Here is a 19,324-nt window from a genome sequence, read left to right as displayed (position 1 = left end):
ATTTGCAAAACTAAGAGACACACCTTTGGTTGTGGAAATACATACAAGTGTAAACCCAGTAGTATATACATCACATGGGGCTGTTCTTGCTTCATACGTAGGTTTCCTTTTAAGTTGGTCAAGTACACACACCTAAAACAGTCCTTTTCTTGGGATTCAGGTCCTACATTCCAATCCATTTCAAAGTTCTTGGGTAGCAAGAGATTCGGGATAGCTCATTTGTCCTGTTTCTCTAGCTTTCTGTCTCTCCCTCTCTGATCTTCCTTAGACTGCTAATATCTTCCTCCCCTCACAAGTGACCCAGAACTGCATGATCCTTTGATCTCAGAGGCCATAACTGGTTGGCATAGTCTTTTTTTGGTTGACCCACAGAGTATTATCTGAAATTTGGTTTAATTGCCAAGAATTAAGAATCAAGACATTTCACATATTTGTATTTTGGGATTTCCTTGAAAAATGGGAAGATCTAGAGATAGAGAATGCACAATGCATCATAGAAATAATGATCTGATACTGAGAAGTGGCCCCTTTAAAAGGTTATGCTGTCTCCATATCACCACAGTCCTAATTTGCAGTCCTCTATTGCACCCTCGTGCCAAAATACAGGTGCCATTTTCTATGGATCTTGTAATACTGTTGCCCTTTTTCTCACACCCAGCTCATTCCACTCATTTACAACCTGCCTGTCCTGAAGTCTCTGAGTTTGAAACTCTGGTTTGTCAGTCCTTAAGCTTTATCAGTCTCACCTAGTTCTCGGGGAATAAAGAAGAAAAAGAGGGGAAAGTCTAAGCAGTGGTCTTCCTCCTGTGTATACGAAAAAGAATCAGATCCCTACTCTAGATCCATCTTGTGGGCATCTATTATGTATTAGGATACTCTCATCTTTTGTTAATTTAGACAGGTACGTGCCCTACCCAGGAGGAGGAAAAGGAAAGGAAGCAAAACCCACCTGACCACACAATCGCTAGATAGTCCAAATGTCAATTGCAAGCATACTGATAAAATGTGTGACTTCCATCATGAAGGCAGGAAGGAAGGGAGGGAGGAAAGGAGAAAGGGAGGGAGGAAAAGAAGAAGGGAGGGAGGGAGGGAAAGTTAACATTTATTGAGCACCTGCTTGCTAAGTGATAAGTCATTTTTACACATTGTCCCATTTAATTGGGAAGAATTATTACAATCATTTTTTATTAATAGAAAATTGGATTTTTAGAGGAGTTAAATCACTTCTCTGAGGGCACAGATCTAGTTAAATGCCAAGATAGGATTCAATCCCAGGTCAGAATGACTGCAGAGCCCATACTCCTTTCCCTACGCCACCATGCTTCTCTTGCCAATGACAATATAGGGGTATAAATTATTCCAATGTGTGAGCTTGAAATTGGTTACTTGCCAAAAACAACAGTGGAGAGACAAGAAAAACAACTCCTGTGTCAACTGCAGGGAATCTTTCTTATTAATAAATCCATTTGCAATAATAAGGAAAAAAGAGAAACCCCCAAGAACTCTGAAAACCATCCCCTCATCGAGGCAGACACCAACCTCAACAAAGATTTACCTTGTCCAGTTCATATGGTCAGACACTGTAAGTCTCAGAAGGATCTGAGATAAGCTCCTCTAAACTCTTTATTTGCACAGAGTAAAAAACTGAAGATCAGTGTCACAGATTGCTTCAAGGAGAGCCTTCTTCCTGGTCAAATTTTCTTTATTCTCCACTGAACAAAGAAAAATTGGAAGAATATAAGGTCAGACCTACAATCCAGCCTACCAAAGCCAGTCTTCAAATGAGGCAGGTAGACACAGCCGTATGATTACATTCTCAGGTAGTACAAAGGATTGCCCTGCCCAGAAATGCCTCTTCTTCATGCCTGCCTCCTTGGCTCAAAGATTTCTTTGGACAAAGGTACTCTGTCCTGAGAAGGAGTCTCCTGTAAAATTGTATACGTATTATAAAGACGTATAAAGACCAGATCCGCTCTCAAATATTAATATGCCAATATGGTTCCACTAAGGACAAGCTGATTTCTAAGGGTAGAAAGCTGGAGTAAAGCAGATGACTTGAGGCCCAGCACATGCTTGCATATAGTGAGAGTTTATAAATGTCCATTGGTTTGAACAACATTGAATCATACGGATTTCCAGACCAAAGAATCCCATACTTTACTGCCTTTCCCCAGACCTTTAGCTGAGGCCCAAAGCAAAACCAATTGCTCTAGGAAAGAACAGGTTTCTAAGGACAATGGTAATAATTTGCAATAAATTCTTACTAAGGAATAAGTCACTCACACCAAAAAAGATTTAAGTCTCCAAACAAGAAGAAAAGCAATTATTTGTCAGTTAAATCTTCCAGTAAAATGTAAATAAAATATAGTTTTTTACCCCATAATAGTCTATATGTGAGGTTGTTTTGACCTAAGAGCATTTTAATAATCCTAAAATCAGCTGGGAGCACTCTCCTCTATGTTTGGTCCTCAGGAAATACCCAAGGTTCCAAACAGTGCTAATGTGATTTAGGATGTCCCCTTTTAGTATTTAGAAGGCCGTTTACTTTTTAAAAATAAACTTATTTTATGACAGTTTTAAATTTACAATAAGAAATGTGAAGATAATACAAAAACTTCCCATATACCCCACACCCAGTTTCCCCTATTAGCAAATTAGTATGGTACATTTGTCACAATTAATGAACCAACATTGATAAATTATCATTAACTGATATCCATACCTTATTCTGATTTCCTTAGTTTTTATTTAATTTTTTTCTGTTCCAGGATCCATCCAAGATACCATATTATATTTAGTCATCATGTCCCCTTAGGCTCCTCTTGGCTGTGACAGTTCTCAGCCTTCTTTTGTTCTTAATAATCTTGTCCATTTTGAGGAGTACTGGTCAGGTAAAGCAGAATGTTCCTCTGATGTTTTCTCATGATTACACTAGAGGAAGAGAGGAATACCATTGGGGGAAAGTGCCATTTTCATCATAGCATATCAAGGGTACATACTATCAACATGCCCTATCACTGTTGATGTTAACCTTGAGCACCTGGCTGACGCAGTGTTCATCAAGTTTCTCCAATGCAAAGCTACTCTTTTTCTCTCTACCCACACTGTACTCTTTGGAAAGAAGTCATTATGCACCGCTCATACTTAAGCAGAGGGGAGTTATGCTCTGCCTCCTGCAAAGTAGAATATCTACATAAGTTATTTGGAATTCTCCTACACAGAAGATTCATTCATTCTCCCTCATTAATTTATCCAATCATTTATTTATATCGGTATGAACTCATGAAGATTTATCTTTTACTTTAGGTTATAATCCAATCCAATTCAATTTATTTATTTATTTATTTATTTATTTATTTATTTATTTATCTCAAATTGTTCCAACTTTGCCCATTGAAAATGCTTTCAAATTGCTCCTGTGTCCCTTTAACCTACCTCCATCGTGGTATTTTTGGGGGGCACTTACTTACTTTCTGGCACTACAGGATGATTCAGGCTCATCTTACATATTACCTGCCCCAGTCCCAGACTCGGCCATTTCTTCAGGAATCCTTGGTCCCCCCCCCCTTTTTTTTTCATTACGGGGGTGTCATTGTCTCTAGGCCCTCTTCCAGAACCCAGACAACAGCAATCCCAAGATTTTCCAGTTTCACAGACCAATACTTCTTATTTAAATTTGAGGACCAAATTAGGGTTTCTAACTTTTTAATTTTTTCAGATAAAGACATCTGAAAGTTTTATTACAATCTAACATCACTATCATTCTATGAAAGATAACAAAAAAGATGGATATAAAATCAGAGTAAAGAGAAGTCACTAAATATCTAGTTTTATAAAAAACTACATCTTATTTTTCCCATTTTACTATGAACCAATGCTGATTTATTGGTAAGTACCAGCCAAAGGATTGGCCTTTGCTAACCAACTAGAGAAAATAATTATTTGACTTGCAATTAAGATAATCTTTTAGAATAATGTGAACACGCTGAGAGCATGTAAACAAGTACTATGATTGGGATCTAACTCCTCCTGCCCTTCCAATTGTCTCTCCTTCCACAGTCCTCCCTACCCCAGCCTTGTTCACTACATACACATACCATCACCATCAAACAGAGAGCTCAGTATCTAGCAGAAAAGACAATTTATAATGCACAGTACTTTGAATCTAACTGTGCTAAGTGCTATAATTTAGACCCAGACTATGGAAACTCAGAGAAACTACTGATTTATTTTATCTGGAAAGGCTTCATGAATGTGGTGGTATTTGAGCTAGGCCTTTAAAGATATGTAAAATTTTTGACAGGAAAACATAAGAAAGAACAATAATCTGAGCTTTTTAACCTTGAAAAGGCACAGAGATGTAAAAGAGGAAGCAATGTTGCCTAGATAGCCAATTATATATTGTGGCTGCAGACTAAGGTGTCACGGCAGCAGGGAAGAGATTGAAAAAAAAAAAAAAAGAGAAATGAAGAAAATAGAAGCATATTTGAGAGAAAATAGCGAGACTGTCTTGATGATGTTGTTTGTGGTACAGAAACAAAATATCTGGGAAGGCATGCAAGTGACAGACTGTTCGGCACGTTCACTCCTATGCTAAACATTTTCTCTGCTTGGTACAGAAAAGCATCACTGCACTATGATCATCATAGGAGCATACTATAAGATGTGGGGGATTCTGAAATATGATTCTGATGGTGGTGGTATAAAATATGGACTAAAAATATTGTTAAACCAAACCTATCTGATCATTAGACCTACCTATGGAAATTTGTAAAAGCTCAAAATCATAGGCCCCCACCCCAGCCCAACAGAATCAGTGTTTTTTCATGTTTAGGACCTACAGGTCTGTACTGAAGCAAACAAACTCACAAAAGCAAAACACTCCCAGAAAATCTGATCCAGCTAGTCCCAGGACCAATGAATGGGAATCACTGAACAGGAGAGAAGAGGAACTAAGGACAATAAGACAAAGAGTGCCAGTGTGAAATGATAAAGGCTTAGACTGAGGCAGTGTGAATGGACAGAAAATGGATTCCAGAGACAATTCTGAGACTAAAATCAGAAACACTGGCTAATTGATTAGATATTATAATAACTCAAAGATGACAGTGAAGTTTCAACTTGAGCAACTATCTTGTACACAAAGGGTGATTTCACTAGCCATGTTAGGGAATGAAGAAAAGGGAAGCATATTCGAGCAAGAAGATAATGAGCTTGGCTTGATTATGTGTTGTTTGTAGTTGGGTGGAAGTATCTAGAAATTAGGTAAAATTTTAGATATGGGGAAAGGCAAGACTCAAGATAAAAAGTGTTTTAAAGATTTTTTATTAAAATATAGCTAATACACAATATGATATTAGTTTCAGATGTACATCATAGTTATTCAACAGTACCCACCTAGCACTATACAGAGTTACTACCACATTATTGGTTATATTCCCTATGCTAAAGAAGTGATCACCATACGTCCAGCAACCATCTGACACTGTACCATGCTATCACAATATTTATTGATCTTTTCCCCCTTTTTTAAATTTTTCAATTAGTTGACATTCAATATTATTTTGTATTACTTTCAAGTATATACAAGTAACATAGTGGTTAGACATTTATATAATTTAGGAAGTGATGCTCCTGACTAGCACCACCTGGCACTATACATAGTTATTACCATATTATTGATTATATTTCCTAGACTTTGACTAAGAAATGACTATTTTGTAACTACCAATTTGTATTTCTTAACCTCTTCACTTTTTCACCCTGCCCCCAAGCCCCCTTCTATCTATCACCGCAATAGATCTAGTACCCATCTGAAACCATACATAGTTATTACAATATTATTGACTATATCCCTCATGCTATACCCTACATCCCCATGACTACCTTGTAACAACCAATTTGTATTTCTTAATCCCTTCCCCTTTTCACCCACTCCTAACCCTCCTCCCATCTGGCAACCATCAAAATGTTCTCAGTATCTATGAGTTTGTTTTGTTTCATTTGTTTGTTTATTTTGTTCTTTGGATTCCACTTATAAGTGAAATCATACGACATTTGTCTTTCACTGTCTTACTCATTACTTCAGCACAGTACCCTCTAGGTCATCCATGTTGTTGCAGGTGGCAAGATTTCACTCTTTTATTGGCTGAGTAATATTTCATTGTATATATGTACCACCTCTTCTTTATCCATCTATCCATTCAGGGACACCCAGGTTGCCTTCATATCTTGGCTTATGTAAATAATGAACATACGGATGAGCATATCCCCTCAAAGTAGCATTTTGGGTTTGTTCGGATAAATACCCAGAAGTGGGATTACTAGGTCCTTCTTTGTCTCTTGTTATAGTTTTTATTTTAAAGTCTATTTTGCTGGTATAAATACTACTACCCCAGCTTTTTGTTTCTTTGTTTCCATTTTCATGAAATATCTTTTTCCATCCCTTTACTTTCAATCTGTGTGTGTCTTCCAATCTGAAGTGCGTCTCCTGTAGGAATTATATGTAAGGGTCTTGTTTTCTTATCTATTCAGCCACCCTGTCTTTTGATTGAAGCATTTAATCCATTTCCATTGAAAGTAATTGTTGATAGGTATGTAGTTATTGCCATTTTATTATTCATATTTTTTATTTCTTGTCTTAAAAAAGTCCCCTTAAGATTCCTTGTAATACTGGTTTGGTGGTGATGAACTCCTTTAGCTTTTTCTTGCCTGGGAAGCTCTTATCTGTCCTTCGATTCTAAATTGCAGCTTCGCTGGCTAGAGTAATCTTGGTTGTAAGTCCCTGCTTTGCATCCAAGGAATTTCCTGTCAATTCCTTCTCACCTGCAAAGTTTCTGTTGAGAAATCAGCTGACAGTCTTATGAGGGCTCCCTTGAAGGTAACTAACCACTTTTCTCTTGCTGCTTCTAAGATTCTCTTTGTCTTTAACTTTTAACTTTTGGCATTTTATGTGTCTTGGTGTTGGCTTCTTTGGGTTCATTTTGTTTGGGACTCTCTTTGCTTCCTGGGCTTGTATATCTATTTCCTTCTCCAAGTTAGGAAAGCTTTCTGTCATTATTTCTTCAAATAGGTTTTCAATTCCTCACTCTGTCTATTCTCCTTCTTGTACTCCTATAATGTGAATGTTGGTATGCTTGATGTTGTCCCAGAGGCCCCTTAAACTCTTAACTTTTTGGATTCTTTTTTCTTTTTGCTGTTCTGATTGGGTGTTTTCTGCTACCTTATCTTCTACATCACTGGTTTGATCCTCTGCTTCATCTAATCTACTATTGATTCCTTGTAATGTATTCATTTCTGTTATTGTATTCTTTATTTCTGACTGGTTCCTTTTTGTTTTCTATCTCCATTTTTATATTTCCTATCTCTTTGTTGAAGTTCTCCCTGAGATCACTGAACATCCTTATAACCAGTGTTTGGAACTCTGCGTCTGGTAGGTTGTCTCCATTTTGTTTAGTTCTGTTTCTGGAACTTTGTTCTGTTCTTTTATTTGGGACATGTTTCTTTGTCTCCCCACTTTGGCTGCCTCACTATGTTTGTTTCTATGCATTAGGTAGGGCTGTTATGTCTTCGGTCTTAGTAGAATGGCCTTATGTAGTAGGTGTGCTGTGGGGCTCAGTGGCGCAATCTTCCTGGTCACTTGAGCCACACACTCAAGGTAAGTCCCTTGTGTGGGTTGTGTGTGCCCTCCTCTTGTAGTTGAGCCTTGGTTGCTATTTGCACATTAATAGGAGGTACTGACCTTTAGGTGTAAGGACTGGCTGTGACTACAATGGAGGAGTTGTGGTGCAGGGGCTGACCCTACAGAGCAGGATCTGCCTCTGCAGGGCTCTGGTGCCTGACCAATCTGCCCCTTGGGTGTGTCATTCTTGGCAGCAGCTGGGTGATGCTCCAGCTCGTTTCAACGCTGGCCACTGGGGGAGCCAGCCCCAGTACTGCCTTGAAGGGGATCTGCTGCAGGTCAAGTTCAGGTGCAGCCCATGCTCCACCTGGGGCCACCTGGCAGGGACCACAAAGAAATCTGCAGTTGGCTGCTACCCATGCCATGCTTGGAAGTGCCTCAAGAGGCTGGCTGTCACTGGTGGCGGGCTTAGGGCTGCTCAGCCAGAAGTACAGAACATGATCAAGCCAGATTCTGCTTGTCTGGGTTCCAGAAACCTTTGAGAGACCCTAGGGAAAGTCTGCAGCATGAGCTAAAGTAGTCATTTTGTATGAAAAAGCCACTGGAAGTGGCTTGGGTGTGCCTGAAAGTTGGGTGGGCGGGTCTTGAATCACCAGGGTGTGGTGAATGAATATAGGAGACTCAGATATGGTGGCCTTCTGTGTCTGCGCGCTTGGAGGAGGGAGGGTTCAACAAAGAAGCAATGATCTCCGCCAGTTCCTCCGTCCAGGAGAAAGCTGCCCCTCCAGCCCGTCCTAAGCCAGACAACTCAGTTCCCCACCATATGCCCCTGCTGCTTTTCTAGTTGCTCCCCAGCACTGGAGCTCAAAGTAAGTCCATGCATGGTCTCTTTAAGAGTAGCAGTTGGGACTCCAGCCGCCCTTTGTCTCATTCAGTCACAATCTCCGCTAGTTTTCACAACCAGAAATTATGGGGACTTCTCTCCCCAGCACGGGAACTCTGGGCTGGGGTGGGGCTACGACCTCTCTCTCCTCCAGAGGGGACCTCCACAGCTGAGATATCCCTCCTGATTTTTAATGGTCACATGCAAGTGTGGGACCAGCCTGTTTGGCATCTCTGCCCCTCCTACCTGTCTTGAGGTGGCTTCTTCTGCATGTCTTTAGTTGCAGGGCTTTGGTTAAGCAAGATTTTAGGTGATTCGCATGAAGGTTGTTTTGTAGTTGTAATTTTGACATGGCCGTAAGAGAAGGTAATCACAGTGTTTACCTACTGTGCCATCTTGACTGGAACTCCTAAAGATAAAGATTTTAAAGGCATTAACACACAAGTGTCTTGGGAGGGACTAGGGAGAGATTACTTTGGAGGTAAAAAAAAAAAAGAAGAAAGAAAACTATCTAATAGTTGACAGTGAAAATTGTGGCAGGACAAACATTAATACGTGACCTTTACTCCTCTAATTGCCAGTCTGATTTTCCTTCTTATTTCTTTTCCTAAAAAGGATTCACCTTGCTGAAGAGAGTCTAAATTAACCTATATAACAAAGAAATGAGGAGAAGGCAGGGACAGAGAGGTGTGGGGAAGAGAAAGAATCTGCATGGGGCTAGATGTCAAGAGAGACTTGAGGGATATGTGGAAGTTTCTGTTTCCTTTGAGTGTAACTTGGTGAATATGACACGGAACACATTTTACAATTTGGCCTCAAATCCTCATCATAAAGCTTATCTCAGCATTCCTACAAGGATACTTCATACTATAACTACAGAAGATCATTTGCTATTCCAGAATTTAATTTGCACTATACCCTCTCATCTTTACAAATGCTGTGTCTTGTTTCAATTACCCTTGCTTTTCTTCCTAATTGTATTTGTTATCCATTGCAGTATAACAAATTACCCCCAAATTTAATGGCTCATAACAACATTTATTGTCTTGCATTGTTGTAGATCAGGAACTGGGTCCTTTGCTTCAAAGCTCTCGCAGAGTTGCAATCAAAGTGCTGACCAGGCCTATATTCATCTCAAGGCTCTACTAGGGAAGGAATAAATTCCAAGTTCACTCATATTTTGACAGGAAAACATAAGAAAGAACAATAATCTGAGCTTTTTGATCTTGAAAAGGCACAGAGATGTAAAAGAGGAAGCAATGTTGCCTAGATAGTCAATTATATATTGTGGCTGCAGACTAAGGTGTCATGGCAGGATTTAGCTCCATTGGCTGTTGGCCAAAGGTTGCCCTCACTACTTTCCCATATGGAACCCTCCATTGGGGCAGCTCAGAAAATTGCAACTTGCTTCTTTAGAGCAAGCAAAAGAGAAGAACCAAAGATAGACAGTGCTAGCAAGATACAAGATATAATCTTTTAGACCTAATCTTAGATGTGACATTCCATTACTTTTGCCATATTCTATTCATTATAAGCACCACTATTTTCAACCCACATCTAAGGGGAGGGGATTATATAAGACCATGAATACAGCAGGTAGGGATCATTGGCAGCCATTTTAGAAGGCTACCTCCCACCACATTAATGACTCCTCGTTTCTTCTCTTTGCATTTTATTTATATATCTATATTAGCATATGTTACATTGTATTATTGTTAGTTGTATACATATTTTATTTTTCTTTTCATCTTTAGCACTTGTGTAGTATATGCAGAGCTAGCACATACTTAATTGGCTCGCAGTAAATGCTTTTGAATGAATGCATACATTCTTTGGGATTCTGTAAGATCTAGGTCATAACCTTTATCAAGCTATCTGTACTGAATGTTAAGATCATTCAATATAAGGCCAACTGTTTCTGTCCATGTAAATATTGTTCTTCTTGATGACTGTCTTTTGGTATAGAATACAGTTGTGAATAAGCCAGAAGAATGCACAAAGGCTATTCTACTTGAACTTTAGTCTCTGAGTTGGCCATTGACTCACCTCTGTGAGCAACCTCATGTTATTTCTTTTAACATGGAAACCACAATGTGTTTTGGATTGTGGTCAAGTCAAAAATGTTGAGCTCCCTCAGGAACAACAAAGTCAATAAATATTGGCAAAAATTTGGTTTCTTGGGCTCAAGTTTTTTATTTTAGTCTTTGAAATTTAGGATGCTTTCTTGGCAATCTGGAATTCTACATACTAAATACTATCATTTTCTAAAAATTAGAAGCTTTTGGGGATATTTCCAGACTTTTATTTATTACTACTCCATCTGTTGTTATTTTATTTGGGTTGAGTCTTTTGCTAAGTTGAAGACATTTTCTGTGATCAAAACAAGACAAAATTAATTAAAAGTAAAATCTCTATAAATACCAAAAGACCAAATCAAATACTCTATTATGCATATTATGCATATTCTTTTATTTATGAAGATTATCATTTCAGCAAAAGTCAACATCCCAAATAATAGTAATAACAAATACTTCATAAAAATGATATATAAGTATCATAACAAAATATTTTAAAACCATGTTATGTTTTCTCCATTCAATTTTTTTAAAAAGAAGCTATTAAAGATATACTATTAAGTGGAAGAACACAACAGAAACTTGTATGTAATAGAGGTATGAGGAGGCGATGTCTAAATCTGAAGATCCAGCATAGAAAAATACGTCTGGGTTGTAAATCTGGAAGGGAGTGTGGGATGAGGTATATGCCACTAGGAGACATCAGAGATGATGTGAATTCACCACGGGTATTGACCAGTTTCGGGACAGAGGCAAGAGACAACCCTGATCCTAATTTGGATTAAAAGATTGGCTTTGTCTACAGGGGAAATTGCCCTGTGTCTGAAACCCCAATGCAGGCAGATCAAAGCACTAAAGTGCTCAATCAAAATGACACAATAATATGTCAGTGAGTAAGCTGGGTGGTCTGCATCCACATGGAGGGAAAAAGTCATGAGGTGGTGTCCAGAGCTGAGGAACTCTTCAAACTTTAATGGAATAGAATATTTCCATCCTTACTACCACCTCCCTTTACTAATAACCCCTTCAGTACCTCCCCTTAAAAAAGGAGTTGCTAACCTGATTGATAAAGGCCAACACTTCTGCAGGGCCATATTTTACTGATAGATGGAGTTATTCTTCCTTAAAACTCAGTACCCATTCACGTCACTCAATTGTCTGCCTCCTGCCTCAGATCCTGGCAGGCCCTGGTCCTTAGCGGCAGGGTAACCATCCTTATCCATCACTCCCAATCTATACATGGGGTTAGATAAGTGGATGTGTGGCTCCTGTTGCATCCTTCTCTTTCTGGATTCTACTTAGGCCTCCAGGCTTCAGCCCATGCTCAAAAGGGGTTCCACAGAGGGCCCTGCACTGGGGGTTATTGGCTGATAGCAGTAAAGTGTAGATAGGGGCAGAGATAATTAACTTGGTTACACTACTATATACTTCCTTTATTCTCTTTTCCAAGGGTGATGGCTTGAGAAGCACCAATGTAACTTGCATTTCTCTGGATCTGTTAAGATAGAAGCCTGCTCCTTGAAAAAAAGTAACCCTCCTGGTTTATCTGGAAGCAGGAGACTCAAATGTGCTCACAAGCAAGTGTGATCACTTTCCATATGGCATTAGGTTTTTTTCCACTGCTCTTAGTTTAAGTCCACTCTAGTGAGTGCTATCATTATCTTCCAGTGGGCACACTGACCACTTCTGCTGGTTTCTTCCTTTCCCACCAAGCACCATGACTATTTTCTCTAGGTATCACCACAGCTACCAGGTACCATTGCCTCTACTAAGCACTGTTCCTATATCTTCTGGGAACTGCCATACTCAAAAGGCAGCAATGACTGCCAGACTCTGCTCCTGCTTCCTAGGTAATATCCCCGTTTGCACCTACTAAGTAACGATGCAACTTCTCTAAATGATGACTTGTCCACTAGAAACTGCTGCCTTTTCCTCCAGCAACCACAAAGTTCTCTAGGTGCTGCCATCTCTGCCAAGTACTATTGTAGTTGCTGTTGCCTAACACCAGCACGGATGCACTGGAATCCTTGAAGTAGCAAAGCTTAGAAATCCGTCTAGATAGGCTTGCCAGATTTAGCAAAACAAACATCAGGAAGTCAAATTAAATTTGAATTTCAGTATGCTAAATGAAACAAGTTAGACAGAGAAAGACAAATGCCATATGATCTCACTTATTTGTGGAATCTAAATAAAAAAATAAGCAAACAAACGAAACAGAAACAGACTCAGATACAAAGAACTAATTGATGTTTGCCAGATTCGGGAGGGAGGTTAGGGGGCTGGGTAAAAAGGTAAAATAATTAAGAAGTACAAATTAGTAGTTACAAAATAGTCATGAGGATGAAAAATACAGCACAGGGAGAAAAAAGTACAGCATAGGGAATATAATTAATAATATTATAAATATGTACAGTGCCAGATGGGTACTGGACTGATTGGGAGTATCACTTTATAAATTATATGCATGTCTGACCATTGCATTATACACCTGAAACTAATATAAAATAATGTTGATATCAACTATAATTGAAAAAAAAATTATTTTCAGGTAAACAACAAATAATATTTTAATGTATGTCCTGTATATTTATGTGAAGTGATATTTGGGGCATACTTAATATTAAGAAATCACTTGCTGTTTACCTGAAATTCAAATTTAGCTGGGTGTCATGTATTTTATCTAGCAACCTTAATGTAGGACAAGAGGAGAACTAGAGTTCTTCTCTCTCCATTTGTGATTAACGCCATTAAAAATGGACCAAAGCAGTAGTTAGCATAACCTAATACGCTGTCTGTTTAGTGCAAAAAGCTTTTTCAGTTTTTATTAACATCCCTCTATAAATCTGGGACTTAGACTTGATTCCACAGGAACTGGATAATGGACAAAAATTTAGTCAAAATTACCTCACTCCATCCTACTCCCCATCCCATGACTAAGGCTTTATTACATGGTCAATCATAATGGCCTGACTTTTTTTCCCTTCAGATGAGCTCTCTCCCTCGGGAGGTAAGAAAAAAAAAGAGCAACAGAGGGGGAACTTATCTTTACCAGATGTTAAAACATATTATAAAACCCCTGTAATCAAAACAACATAGCACTAGTACATGAAAAAACAGACCAATGTAACGGAATAGACATCTCAAATAAACTTAAGTGCGTGTGAAAATTTAATATATGTTAAAAGGTGACAAATAAGATTGGAGGGGGAAAGATGGGCTAAATGCTGTTGGAATAACTGGAGAACCATTTAGTAAAAAGCATAAAATCAGATCTACCTTTCATATAATATGCCAGGATAAATTATAGATGGAGCAAAGATTTAAATGTAATAAACAAAAACTTATAACTACTGGAAGAAAACACAGGTGAATTCCTTTATAACCTAAAAGTAAGGAAAATTTTCCTAACTATGACACAAAATCCAGAAGCAATAAACACATGATTGGTATCTTTCTGAAGACTAGACTACATATTTAGTTTGATGAATTTGACTACATAAAAATTTTAAAGTTTGTGTGGCCAAAAATTCCCATTAAGCCAAGTCAAAAGACAAATTATAAACTGGAAAAAGTTATCTGAAATTTGAAACATAGACAAAGGGCTAATGTATTTAATATATGAAGAGCTCTTAAACATTTTATTTTTTAAAATAGACCCAGTGGGGGGAATGAACAAAAGGTAAGAACAGACAATCACAACAAAAATGAAAACGATATATAAGAAAGATGCTCAATATCACTCATAATAAGAAAAATTAAAACTAATCTCTGACATGCTACTTCCATTAGATTGCCACAAATATAAAAATATGACAACATATTCTTTCTGGTCCAGGTGCAGAGTAATGATCACTCTCATACATTACTGCTGAGAGCAATTAGAGAGCAACTTGGTAATATCTGGTAAAAAAAGAAAAAAAGTGAAGTTATTTATACAAAAGATCATATACTGTTGAATTCTCTGGGTAATAACAACCCAAATGTCCATCAAAAGGGGTCTGGTTGAATAAACTATGGTAAATCCATATGTTGGAATTCTATGTAGTTGTCAAAAAAAATGAGGTAAATCTCTATTTACTAATTACTCTGATATGGAGTAATCTCTAGGATATCTTATTAAGTGAAAAATGAGGAAGTTACAGAATACTACACTTTGCGTAAGAATGGGGTGGGAAATGCAAACATATTCTTTTATTTTTGTATTTACTTATATTTGCAAAAATCCTGAAAAGACCAAAATATTTAAATATAGGCATCAGGAGGTAACAAGGTAGAGGATTGGGAATGGACATGATACTTAGCCAAATATGCCTGTTATATAGTTCTGACTTTGGTAACAGAAAATTTTTACATTTCAAACGTAAAATTAAATTTAAGAAGCATTCCTGAAAATAAAAAACTGAGAAACTACTAAAAAAGAATTATTTCAAGGGACAATAATATAGTATTTTGACTCTACATCCTTAGTAATATATGTTCTAAGAACAGAATAGTCAGAACGAGTAAACTTCATTCACTAACCTAATAGTCAATAATAATATTGTATTACTTTGAATCTATTTTCTATATCTTATAATGTAAATAAAAATGTTATTAGGGATTAAGATTTTCAATGTAAGATTAAAAAGATACAAATATAAAATCAAAGTTAACTTTAAAATCTTGTAATATTAAATTTTAATTAGGAATATCAGTATGAACTCTAGATTGTTGCTTTCTTTTCAAATATATATATTCTGTATATCGGTCCACAGAAAAGAACAATAAGTGATGACAATCCAATAGCACTGAATACATGTAGCAGGTAGATTGTGGTCTCTAAATACCATTGACCAGTGAAAAAATTCAGAACTCCTTTTAGGAATGACTAGTTCCAGGTCTAGAGCAAGAAATATGGAAGATAAGCCAGAGACCAGAACTTAAGGCAGCTATCAAAGTCTTGTCAAAAAAGACAATATGATATGGTTACCATTGGCAAAAAATGGGACTATAAAAACACCAAAGTAATAAGTGCAATTGAACATATATATAAAACTCATGAATTTATAATTACACTAAAAAAGTTAAAATTCCACACATTGGACACGACTGTAAATAACTAGGTACCAACTCCTTAAAAGGAAAGAATTCTGCATTTCTCCTGCCTTTCCAGTATGGACAGTATTTCAAAGTAACCAAATAGCCCTGGTTCATAAGGAAAAGCTTTTTACAAAATGACATTAATAAATAGGTAATTTGGAAATTGCCATTCTATAAACCTAGTAAAACTGATTCAAACTACCATTACAATAGGCAAAACTATTAGATGAAATATTGATTAGAACCCCAGTGTTCAGTCTTAAAGTCAGACCAGCAGATACTGTGGGCCTCCTGATGTGATGCAACATGCAGCACACAGCACCACCTATGAGGTATTCTTGCTAGAACAGACAAACCTGAATCAATCAAGCCTCTAAAGCCAAACCACATTTAGGAAATATGGGGAGAAAAGGAAGAAGGTAGGTGACACCACAAGGAAGAAAACAGATAAATTCAGAATGTAGGGATTTATCCAATAGTAGTCTATACAACAACTAACCCAGTGTGATAGATAGTCTTTATGTATCAATGTGGCTAGACTTTAGTCCCTAGTTATTCAATCAAACACTAAAGGTTGCTATGAAGGTACTATGTAAATGTAATTGTAGTCTATAAACAATTGATTTCAAATAAAGATTATCCTAGATAATCCAGATGGGTCTGATTCATTCCATTGAAAGAATCTAAGAGCAGAACTGAGGCTTCACAGAAGAAGAAATTCTACGTGTGCATAGTAGTTTCAGTTCATTGCCCATGAGTTCCAGCCTGCCCTTTCTTGGCTGCTTCTAGTCCTTGTTTTCATGTAGAAGAGTGATGATAAATTGACCTGGGTTCTGCTCTCTCAGAGTAGTCTGGGTCATTTCCTATTGGTCTGTCTGTCTGGCAACAAGGACCGTAACGACCAAGGTGGATAGCTCCCAGGATTGGAGCAAGTACTCTATGTTGTTCCTGAGCTTCCTCACTTCATTTCCCCTGGCCCTGTCAGTAGGCATTGGATTGCTCTTTCCTTGCTTTATATATGAGAACGTTAAGGTTTAAGTCGTGCATTTGCATGAGGAGAAACATGACTTCTTTGATCTGTAGTTATTAGGCCTAGCTGGCTTAGAAAAAAAACAGACTTCGATGGAAGTGTTTAAAGGAGCAGAAATGGCTAACTGGTAGTAGTAAAACATTTGTATGAAATGAACTGACAGCTAGGGAAGAAAATGTTAACTTGTCTCGTAGCTAAAAAGATTGTCAGGGAAGTGGATTTCTCTGGTTTCAGTAAGGGAGGAAGTGTTCAAAGAAAAAGCAGAGCATGGCAGAGGAGTTGTTGTCAGGAAATGGGAATTCCTGAGGCCCAAATGAGAGGCAGAGGGGAAGCTAGCCGGAGGTGGGTGAAGAGGAGGTATGCCAAAGGAAATCTGGCCATAAAGAGTTGCACTGAGATCAGTGATCATGCAACACAGTGATGAAGGATTGTGGGGGAGGGTGTGGGAGGGGGCTTGGACTGACATAACAATGGGGGTAGGTAATATACAGAACTGACTCTCCCCAAGATCCAGATAGATCTTAGGGGCAATGGTGTGGTAAAATCATCCATTTACAATGGGTTCCCAAACACTGGGGTCCATTTTGTTGACCTGCTCTGGCCTAATATTGAATGGTGTAGACTTAATAAAGATAATATTTAAAGGTGCTTGTTCTGGCAGCAAGAAACAAAATGGACTGAATAAATACATTTCAGGATAAGTTGATCAGTTAAGATGATATTATATGAGATAACATGGAACTTAGACTGAGATTATAGTATGGAATGGGTAAAATAGGGTAAACTCAATAGAACTATAGTGCAGTATCTAAAACCTAAGGTTCTAAAATCAGACAGTGGATTTGAATCCCTCCTCTGTCGTTTATGAACTATGTGAACTTGGGCAAGTTATTTCACCTCTCTGGGACTGTTTTCTCTTCTGCAAAATTAAGATGATATTAGTATCTGTCTTTAACATTTATCTTTTAGAATCATTGTGAGGCTTACATGATATAATAAATATAGGACACTTACAGTGCCTAGCACACACTACATAAGAACTCAAAATAGAGATAAAAAAAATTTAAACGAGGAGAAATTTTAAAGAAAGTACAGGACACCATGACAGGATGCTTTAGGAGACAGAAAGAAATCTCTTCATAAGAGCTGGCCTTGAAGACCAGAAGGAATACTTAAGCATTTTGATATGGAAATTATTGAGTTCAGGTGCCATTACTGTGGTACATTCCTTTCTATGGGAGATAGTCTATGTAAATATGGAAGTACAGGATTGGAACACCAATGAAAGATAACAATTGGTAATGTTGATTTGGCAATCATCTGAATACAGGTGATAATTGAAGCTATTGAGTGCATGAGCTCTCCAAATGTTTAAAAATAAAAGCAGAGGTCTAAGGACAGAGTTTGAGAAGCAGCCAGAAAGGAGAATCCTGGAAGATAATGAAGCCTTAATCTTAACTGCAATCTTAATTGCAAGCGACCCATTGTTCATCTGTATTCTACACTGATATAATTGTATGTAGTAGGGTATTATGAGGAAAAGCAGGCGAGTAGTAGCCAGGAAATCTGGATCCTAACCCAGTTTAGTTAACTTTCTCTGTAGTCCTTAGGTGAATCACTTCCCATCTTTGGATCTTAGTTTCCTCATCTATAAAAGAAAAATGTTGGATTAGGCAGTTCTTTCAACTTTATGATTTTATGAATTACAACAGGAAGTTAGAAATATTTACAATCCACAGCCACTAAAAGCCTTCCTCACATATTCCCACAGTCTCGTCACAGATGTTTAGTGACCTTACAGAAAGCGGGAGGCATTGGACATACTTTCCTAGAAAAATATCATTTCAAAAGTCTCTCAAATTTCTCTGGTCTTCACTACAGGGCTGTGTTTACTACAATTTTATTGAAGCGTTTGTGTTTTAACTGGAAAATACCTATATAAACTATGAAAATCTGAATACACATTACAAATTGCAAGATTCATTACAAAAGGATCCTTCTTATAAAAGGATTAACTCAGTGGTTTTTTCTTCCATAACTTTTACTATTTATATTTATGATTTCCTACAAACATTTTTCGTACTTTTTTTAATATAAGAAAAACAAAGGTTTCCCTATCCAGCTACAAAAAAAACTTCATAACTCCATTTCCAAAGAGAATTTCTAATCTCTTCTACTATTGCTTTTATGATCATCCTTATTACTGTCTTATTCTGTTTACATTCTAGTTAATTCATTATGCTTGTGCAAAATTAAGAAAAAAGCTGTAGAAATGAGAAGGAACTATCTAGAGATGTCAATAATACTAATTTAATGCTCATTTTAAATTTGTCTTGTAGTCTCTCCTATAGTCCAATCCTCACTACATTTTCCATAAGGTATGAAAAGGAGTAATGGCCCCATTTTTATAAAATTGAAGGCAATCTGTAGAGTGATTTTCCTGACTCCAAGACTCAGATTAGGCTGAAATAGAAGGCCTTTTAAAATTTAAATAGATATGTCTTTCCCCCTCAACTTTATTGAGGTATAATTGGTACTCAATAAACTACATGATAAAAGTTTAAAATTTGAGAAGTTTTGACATATTTATACACCTGTGAAACCATCACTATAATCAAGAAAATGAACATATCCAT

The 19,324-nt window shown here is 37.4% G+C and overlaps 1 long non-coding RNA gene and 1 other non-coding gene across 4 annotated transcripts in view; one reads left to right on the top strand and one right to left on the bottom strand.

Annotated features, from left to right (window-relative positions):
- LOC141572234 (uncharacterized) overlaps positions 1–19,324 on the bottom strand; it is a 78,858-nt gene that overhangs the window by 56,639 nt on the left and 2,895 nt on the right. For 2 of the 3 annotated variants that reach the window (XR_012497510.2, XR_012497512.2), the window contains exon 2: positions 2,723–2,931. This is a non-coding gene — a long non-coding RNA (uncharacterized LOC141572234). Of the gene's footprint in view, positions 1–92; positions 1,713–2,722; positions 2,932–19,324 lie in introns of those variants that run through there. The other variant, XR_012497511.2, reaches the window with a different exon arrangement.
- Positions 4,276–4,351, top strand: LOC148755866 (small nucleolar RNA SNORD36). The gene has a single exon (XR_016018779.1). It is a non-coding gene; the product is annotated as a small nucleolar RNA SNORD36 (small nucleolar RNA).

The sequence above is a fragment of the Rhinolophus sinicus genome, chromosome 14 (assembly GCF_057876585.1).
Source record: "Rhinolophus sinicus isolate RSI-liver-muscle chromosome 14, RSI-T2T, whole genome shotgun sequence".
Lineage (NCBI taxonomy): Eukaryota > Metazoa > Chordata > Mammalia > Chiroptera > Rhinolophidae > Rhinolophus > Rhinolophus sinicus.
The sequence above is the reverse complement of the archived record's forward strand: the minus strand, read 5'-3'. Positions and strand labels throughout refer to the sequence as shown.